The sequence below is a fragment of the Halyomorpha halys genome, unplaced genomic scaffold (genome assembly GCF_000696795.3).
Source record: "Halyomorpha halys isolate HHAL.00 unplaced genomic scaffold, Hhal_1.1 Scaffold720.1, whole genome shotgun sequence".
NCBI classification, from domain to species: domain Eukaryota; kingdom Metazoa; phylum Arthropoda; class Insecta; order Hemiptera; family Pentatomidae; genus Halyomorpha; species Halyomorpha halys.
The window spans coordinates 9,687-19,255 of NW_027110122.1; the positions used below are offsets into that span (position 1 = coordinate 9,687).

The 9,569-nt window shown below is 36.7% G+C and overlaps 1 long non-coding RNA gene across 1 annotated transcript in view; it reads right to left on the reverse strand.

Annotated features, from left to right (window-relative positions):
- Positions 1–2,143: 2,143 nt before the first annotated feature.
- Positions 2,144–9,569, reverse strand: part of LOC106685641 (uncharacterized) — a 59,401-nt gene continuing 51,975 nt past the window's right edge. Inside the window, exon 4 of the long non-coding RNA XR_010843653.1 lies at positions 2,144–2,315. This is a non-coding gene — a long non-coding RNA (uncharacterized lncRNA). The remainder of the gene's footprint in view (positions 2,316–9,569) is intronic.

The following is a 9,569-nucleotide window of genomic DNA, read 5'->3' on the forward strand; positions in this document are numbered from 1 at the left end:
GAAAATTTAAAAATGGAATATCGATATTTTATTTTGATAATTAAATATTTATTTCGGTATTTTGGATAATTTTTTTATTGTAGAAAATTTAAAAAATGGAATATCAACATTTTATTTTGATAATTACATCTTTATTTCGATATGTTGAGTTGATGTAATAATTTACTAATTCCATTACCAACAATATTCCGATATTATTTGATCGAAATATCGATATTTCCATATATAATATCTGAATTTTGTTGCTAATCATCAATATCGATAATATTAGCAATGTTGAATATCGAAATGAATATAATTCATCAAAATAAAATATCAAAAAACTAATTTTTAACCTATCATAAAATTGTATAGTTTGCTTCTATAATTAGGTTAATTAAGTAAGTAAAGTAGTTAAGTAGGTTAATTCTATAAAATAAAATATCGAAATATCGTTTCTAATCTACGATATCGATATTATTAACAATGCAAAATATCGATAAGACCATGAATTTATCAATTTAAAATATCGAAAAACTATTTTTATGCTTTTTTTTTAAATTTTCTTAATCTTTACAAACCAAATATCGATATTTCGATGAAAAAAATATCGGAATATCGTTGCAAATTATCGATATCGATATTATCAACAATGTTAAATTCCGAAATGAATATGAAATTTAGATTTACTTTTTTATAAAATATCGATATTTCTATTAAACACACTATAGAAATACGGTTTTCTAATCTCCGATATTTTTATTAATAACAATGTCGAATATCGAATGGGATATGAATTTATCAAAAGAGAATATCGAAATAGTATTTTTATATTTTTCATAATTTTTTTAGTTGTGAATCACTCATATTTCGGTAAAATAATATCTTACTGTCGTTAATAAATTGCCATATGAATATTATTAACAATGTCAAATATCGAAATGGAAATTAATATATTGAAACAATCAATATTTTGTTTTATTATTTTTTAGTCTTTTTAAACAAAATATCAATATTTCGATAAAATTATATCGGGATATTGTTTATAATCTACCATATCGATATTACCAAATATGTTAAATATCTTAATGTATAATCAATTATTGAAACAAAATATCGATATTCCATTTTAAATTTGTTGTTAAATAATATCGGAACAATGTTGCTAATGTTAGAAATCAATAATTATAAAAATGTCAAATATTGAAATTATGAATATTAAAATATCGAAATACTATTTCTAAGCTTCAATATTTTCTTTAACAAAATATCGAAATGTCGATCAAATAATATCGGAATATCATTGCCACGTTTTTTTTTTTTTTGATTTTTTTTATTTATTTTTTTTTTAGAAACCAATATTCCGATATTATCGAAGAAAAATTATCGATATTCCGATATTATCGGTTACTCGATATCGATATCAAAATATAGATATTTCGATAATATCCCATCTCTACCTGCAGCTAGAGGCCTGGATGCTTCTAGATTACCCGCCGCTTCATTAAGTAAGTTTTATTCAATATCATTGATTCGCCCCCCCCCCATTGATCCCATGGGAACTGAATGAAAATTAACTCACCGTCGACACCGAGAACATCAAAGACACTAATTCCTTCCGCCGTCCTCGCCTTTAAATGTAATTTAATGTATTGTGATGTATTCTTCATTGTAAGCCCAGGAGTGATTTTGATTTTCTTTAGTTTTAGTTTGTTTGTTTTTTTTATTTCAATAACTTTCACGTATTTTATAATTTTTTTCTTAATATACTTTTCACTGTAAATGTTCTATCCCGTTTCGTTTTCATTTACCTCACTTACACCGAACAGTGATGTTGGATATAGGACTAACTAGATACACATAATCCGAGAAAATTTCATGAAAATTGGATTTACGGTTCGATCGATTCACGGTTCGATCTATTAGGCCCGTACACAAATATGACATCTGCTGCTGCTGGCAGAAATGCTACTGAATTTGTTTCTTGATGTCTAAAACGTAAAATGTGAATGAAAAAATTCTATGTTTTTTCTTAATTTCTAGTATGAATGCAAATCTTCCAAAGATTGTCCTGTTATTACTTTTTTAACGATATAAAAGTTTCATAATATAAAAGCTAATTTGTCTTGTATTGATTGTAAGTTAAATATAAATAATGAAACCGAAATAAGTTTGACCGTAATAGAAAGTTGGGCAGATGACAAAGAGCAACAACATTGCAAAGGCTTTGGCATCGACAAGGTAACTCTTTAGCAAACATTCCACCACCTCCTTGATCACGATGCCGATGAGGAGTGCGAGCAGGTTCCAGAGCAGTTGCCATGCCAATACTGGGGCTATTGGAAAAAGCTACTCAATATCCATCTCGTATATAGTAGCCTTAAGAAGGAGAAAATAGCTAGCGCTTTATATAGCAAGTTCCAAAACAGTTACCACGCCAACATCTCGTATATAATAGCCTTAAGAAGGAGAAAATAGCTAGCGCTTTATATAGCAAGTTCCAAAACAGTTACCACGCCAACATCTCGTATATAATAGCCTTAAGAAGGAGAAAATAGCTAGCGCTTTATATAGCAAGTTCCAAAACAGTTACCACGCCAACATCTCGTAAATAGGTCCTTTTTTTTATTTTCAAAACTCTTTATTTTTATATATTGTTACAGAATACAAATATATAATACAATACATTATACAAATTTACATGATATCTTCCTTTGCCGTATGGAATTATAAGATGAGCAAAAACATGGTCCGCTGAAGGCGGTTATACATAGATTGCATGATAGCTGGGAGGCTTACATGAAATGGGGAGGGGCCATTCCGGCTGGTGGTGTTGGTGGTGGTGAGATGACTTCATGCTGCAGAGACCGATGTCCTTCCCTTGGCGAGGACGTCTACCAAGGGGACTGTGGTTTGCCATCTTCCATCTCTTGTTGGAGGGGCGATTTCTCTGAATAGCGGGTTGGCACAGGCCTTCAGCCCATCAAAGAATTTGATGTGCCTTCGGCCTATATACTCCGGCATAGAGGGTAGCTGGAGTTCCTGGTGAATGGTTGTGTCTGGTATGTCTGCCCTCTGTAGAGTTGTTCCATGGACGATTCGCCGGAGGACGAAATTCTGATAGCTCTGCAGCTTTTCAAGCGTGGTTTGGTAGTGGTGACGCAGCAGGGGTGCACCATAGAGCAGAGTCAGACGGATTATCGCCTTGTAGATTTGCAGCTTCAGCCTTAAGCTTAAGCCAGAGTTGCGGGGTTTTGAGGAGATGGAAGAGCCTGTAGCTTTTCTGGCGGGCCAGCTTAAGCCTCTCCCGAACGTGACTGGAGAAGGTGAGGTGCCTATCCAGTGTGACGGCCAGGTAGAGAATGGAGTTGGAGATTGGCTGGTCGACTTCATCCACTTTAAAGGTGGTAGGCAGTGGCTTCTTTCTTTTTTTGGAACGAAATCATGATGGCGTCCGTTTTGCCGGGGTTCACCCTAATCCCAATACTTTTAAGAGCATTAGTGATGGTGGCTGCAGCTTCTTGAGCGTGGGTTAGGGCTGTCTTGGCACTAATGCTGGAAGCGTTGATGCCGATGTCGTCCGCATAGGCTGCTACCACTGCCTTTGGGTGTTCAATGGCTACTATAGGTGCCGTAAAGACGACAAATAGTACTGGACCTAGTACCGATCCATGAGGTACTCCGCAGGTGTTGGGGACTGGAGAGGAGAGGTTCTCGCCAACCCATACGACGAGGGATCTTCCACTGAGGTAGCTTCCGGTGATTCGGCATAGGGTGGTGGGAAACTTGAATTCCTTCAATCGGCGGAGTAGGAGCGGTGGGAAACACTCTCGAAGGCTTGGATGCAATCTAGTGAGATGAAGGCCGTCGGACAGTTTTTCCTCATCTGCATGGTGTGCGCAAGGAGATTCGCCAGGTGGGTGACTCCCCGTTGGAATCCGGTCTGCTGTGGTGAGAAGTCATTTTCATTTTCCTCTCTGTAGTGTTTCATCAGGTGGTGGTTGATGAGCCGTTCCTCACTCCCCCTTACTCGTGTGCGAGAGGAGGTTAATCGGACGATAGTGCTCGGTCGAGTCTCCCTTCTTCCCTGGTTTGAATATAGGTACTACAATAGCTCGTTTCCATGCGTTGGGAAAGTATGAAATCCGCATGCATGAGTTGAAGATGTTGAGTAGGAAGGCTTTACTCTTCCTAGGAAGCATCTTCATGACTACATACGGTATTCCGTCCAGTCCTGACGACTTGTTCCTTTTGACGCTTCGTAATACAGACTGAAGTTGGTTGAAAGAGGAGAATAGCGGCTTCTCGTTGGGGCTCGGTGGTCCAGGTTGTGGATGAGGTGCACTGGTCGTCCGTTCAGCACCCCTTGCTGCATAGTTTGTGGCCAAGGGTTCAACCTGTTTTCCCGATGTCAGGAGATCGTCGCCTGATGTGAGGTGATCACTCCGCTTCTTGTTGACGAAAGACCTCATGAGTCTCCAGTACTGGCGATGATCATCATGTGTCCTCCGTAGTTGGTCATGCCAGAGCGAGGTTTTTCAGTCCCGCATGAGGCTAGGAGTCCGCTATCTGCCGGGTCATCGCATTGATGGCCGGTTTCAGGCTGTAGTCATGTGTGCGCTGGAAGATGTTGCGAAGGTTATTTCGCTGACCGATGAGAGCGAGAATGTGCTTTGGCGGTTTCCTAAAGGCGTTGGGCTGTGGCATGAACTTCATGAATCCACCGCTGCATCCACTTCCTCCTATGTCCATGGTACCGTAGATCTAATAAATAGAGCCTTAAAAAGGCTAGCGCTTAATATAGCAGGTTGTAGGCCAGTTGCCATACCAACATCTCGTAAATAGTATTGTTAAGAAGGAGAAAATAGCTAGCACTTAATATCATGCTAATAATAGATAATGTCTAGTACAAGTAACAAAGTTAGTTTTATAGTAAAATATAATTTAGTTTAAAAAAAAACGAATTAGTAACAACATATGGGACGAAATGTTAGTGCATATTTTCTTAAAAACATTGGTGAGTTGTTAGTGTACTGGTTTAGAAATAAGAATGTAATATGAGTCCTAGATGTCAGATTTTAGTGGAAAATCTGGAAAAAGAGCCACATAACCTTCTAAGAAAACTAGCATCTTTATATTCTCTGAGAAACTTACATCCACATAGTAAAACTGTATTATATTTATCACTGTTATGATTTAAATTATATCCAATAAACTATACTGATTTGGTACAAAAACCATAATTAATATACAATAGACAAACAATATATTTTATAATACAAACAATATAATACAAAACAATATAATACAAAAATATATTTTCTCATACAACAAGACTTAAGTAAAATATGAAAAGCCAAAGGCAATATGTTAATTAAAGAAACTTCTTTTTTAATAATTATGATATTTGCTTTCATAAGATATTAAAAATAATCACAGGGTTTTGCACTAGCACTTGCAGTGCAGGAGAAATAACTACTATGAAAATTATTTTGATGGATCCGTTCCGACCAACATTAACATTATTTTTATGTTACATGCCTCAACCAAATGTTAGAGCTCTGTCACTACAAAAATTAATTGTTCAATCGATACTATTGAAACTCCAATAACAAAATAAAAAAGAGAATTTCATCACATACAGAAAAACTGTATCGAGAATTTCTGGAAGCAGGAAAAATAAAATTCTATCAGGGGCATATTCACGTTAATGCTATCATTAATTAGTACATTTCAAGATATTTTCTTATTATCAAATTAAACAATATCCACTTCCACACTTTACTGCTGATACCGTTTATTCAATTAATAGCAATGCCAAGAGTTGATTCTGAAATAGAACTAGTGTTATAATACTTTAGTGTACTATAGTGTTGGTATACCACTAGAGTTGAGTATCGATAGTGAACTGAAACAGACCATCCTAGGCCATCGTATCATTAGCACTAGTGTTATAGTACTGTAGTGTACTATAGTGTTGGTATAGCACTAGTGTTTAGTACCGACATTGAACTGAAATAGACTATCCTAGCCCATCGTATCATTAGCACTAGGGTTATAGTACTGTAGTGTACTATAGTGTTGGTATAGCACTAGTGGTATAGTACTGTAGTGTACTATAGTGTTGGTATAGCACTAGTGGTATAGTACTTGAACTGAAATAGACTATCCTAGCCCATCGTATCATTAGCACTAGTGTTATAGTACTGTAGTGTACTATAGTGTTGGTATAGCACTAGTGGTATAGTACTGTAGTGTACTATAGTGTTGGTATAGCACTAGTGGTATAGTACTGTAGCGTACTATAGTGTTGGTATAGCACTAGTGTTGAGTATCGACAGTGAACTGAAAGAATATAGTGGACGGTTACAGTGCTGTTCTTATTGTTATTTATCCTTCTTCTTAGATGGTGAAGCATATTGTTTACAGTCTAACCTTGTGATCTGTTTTATTTTAAATCTGAACTGTTGTTTTGTGTTGTATCTAAAGATTATATTTTGTTACAATACAAGCGTTTGATTTGAACTTTTGTGCACTTTATTTAATAACTTTTGGAGGTATCTATAAATTGGGTAAATTTATTTGATTCCCGACATTTGGTGACACCGACTTGAACGTAACTAGTGCAGAAAGTGTACAATTAATTAGTTAAGATCGAGAAAAGAGAAAAAACAAAACAATAATTATGGCACAGAATGAACATGTTACTGAAAGGATAACGGTAAGGATGATGTTCACCATGACCTATAATCAATGGACCAAAGAATTTGAGGAAAATGAGCCCAATAAAATACAGGTGCGCCTTTTTATTAATAAGTTAGATTTTTATTAATCAATAACGAAGCAAATGAATTTTTTAGATTAAATTAAAACAGTTGATCGCATTCCTTAAATCAGAGGTGGAAGGTGAAGAAAGAATAAATTTAGCACAATCAGGGTTTAGGAGCGAGAGAAACCGAAAGAGCGACCGGATTTGGAAGGAAGAAACGCCTGTTCCTACTGCTAGTAATTTATTTTCTGGTGAGAGAATTAAAAGAAATGTGAATTGTGTATTTTATGAAAAGGGTCATGAGAGTAGAGACTGTTTTAATGCACCGAAAATGACATTGGGGGAAAAGAGGGTTATATTAAGCCAAAAAAGAGAATGTTTTTTTGTGTTTCAAATCTGGACATAGGAAAATATATTGTAAGGCGCCTGTAAGATGTGTAGTTTATGGTAAGAGGCATAGTTCACTGATGTACACAGAATTTTCAATAAACAAAGAAGAGAAAAGGGAAGAGAGCGCATTAGAGTAGTTAGAGGTTTAATTAATTCCGGTTCTCAGAGATCTTATATATTGAAGAAATTGGTTGATGAGTTAAATATAAAGTCAGTACTTTACTTTACAAGTAAAGTCAGTACAGTTACTTTGACTCCTAAAATTGTGCTGCTAGATAGCTGGAGACAGAAGTTAAGTTGGGATTCTAATGTGTCGGAAGATATAAAAATTAAGTTTATGAAGTAGGTGATAGGTCTGCCCAATCTCAGTCAAGTAAAAATTCCGCGTTGTGTCATTTATATTCCAGGAGGAGGTATCTATAGTCTGCATACCTTCTGTGATGCCGGCAAGACTTCATCTGCAGCAGCAGTATTTTTGAGAAGAGAATATAAGAATGTTGTTGAGATACATCTTCTCCAGGAAAAGGCTAGAGTGGCTCCTTTGAAGCAGATAACCATAACAAGATTGGAGTTGTTGGCCTGTTGTATTGGTGGACGTTTAGCACATTCTGTTAGAGAAGCAATGAACATGGCTGATATGAGCTGTTGTTTCTGGACAGATTCGACGACGGCTTTAAGTTGAATCAAGAATAATGAGCAGCTGTCAATACCTGCAAGGAACTGATTCAACGATTGGAGATACGTGCCTAGTTACATGAACCCAGGCTCCCTTCTCGTGGTTGCTCAGCAGGTTCCTTGCTACAGTCTCGTTGGTTGGAGGGACCAAACAAGTTGCGGAAAGAGGAGAATTTATGGTCAGCTTCAACATATGAAGTAAATGAAGAAGAGGTAGCAAGAGATAAAATAAAGGGAATTTGTCAGACAACAGTTAAAAGGATCGTGGTTTTTAAGATATTTTAGTTCTTATAGCAAAAGGGGATGGTAGCCTGGATTCTGAGATTTATTAAGAATTCCAGAACGCAAAAGGATTTACGCTTCAAGGGTAAATTGACAGTCTTGGAGGTTGATACAGCTGAGAAAATCTTGGTAAAATAGTACACTCAGAGAGTTTCGAAGATAAGAGAAATTCACTACTGAAGTCATTGTGTATATTTGAAGATGAAGCCGGAATTTAGAGAGTCAACACCAAAATCGCATCAAGACAAAGAGGATTTCAAAACACCTATGGTTCTATCTGGCAGTCATGAATTGGTCAGAAGACTTATTTACCAAGAGCATACTAAAATGGGGCATGTGGGTGTACAGATTCTATTGTGCAAGCTTCGTGACTGATTTTGGATTCTGAAAGGAAGAAGAATAGTAAAAACCGTCATTACTACCTGTATTAGATGTAAAAGGTCCCTGGGAAGTGCTACCAAAACCAAACCTAAAATTTTGCCTGAAGAAAGAGTGAGAGAAGCGGTTTTGTTTGAGGTTGTGGGAGTTGACCTAGCAGGACCGTTGATTCTTCGTGATGGAGAGAAGAGCTGGATTGTTCTATATACCAAGAATGTATACCTGTGCGGTATATGGGGTAGGTCACATGGAACTTGTCACTTCTCTGTCTCCAATTGAATTTCTTCAGAGCCATAGAAGATTTATCGCTCGGCGTGGACGACCGAAAACCATATTTAGCGACAATGGCACTAATTTTTTTGGGGCTGAAAACTCATCTTGTAACATTCTTTGGCAAAAGATTGAATAGTAGGCGTAGAATTCAATGAAAATTTAATCCAACAACTGCAGCATGGTGGGGTGGTTGGTGTAAACGGCTTATTCAAATTGTCAATGCTCAGAAGAGTATTAGGACATGCATTAAAGTATGAGAAACTCAATACTCTTATATGTGATTGTGAAGCTATTATTAATCATAGACCACTAACGTATGTATCTGAAGATACTGGTGATTTGGATCCTCTTACTCCAGCTATGTTCCTCCAGGACACGCTCGACATTGGAGTACCGGATGTAGATCATTTAGACATGGTATCGTTTCTTGCAGCGTTTGAGAAGAGATTGTAACTCAGTCAGCTTGTAACTCATTTCACAGAAAATGAAAATAGTGGATACATCTTGAAGAAGGGTGATGTGGCCTTGGTTGGAGGCGACTATGGGAAGCATTTGTTTGGGCCTTTGGCAAAAGTACTTGAAGTATACCCCGAAAAGTATGGTTTGGTTAAAGAGACCCGGCTTAGAACAGTTTCTGGAGAGATAGTACGTGCAAAGAGTTTTTCCCTAGGAAGTGGCAGCCTCACTAAAAGTGGAGCCCACCGATGACCCTGAGATGTGGGAGAAGACATAGCAATAGACATCATAGAGAAGACATCATAGCAATAGACATCATATAGAAGACGTCATAGCAATAGACATCATAGAGAAGACGTCATAGCAA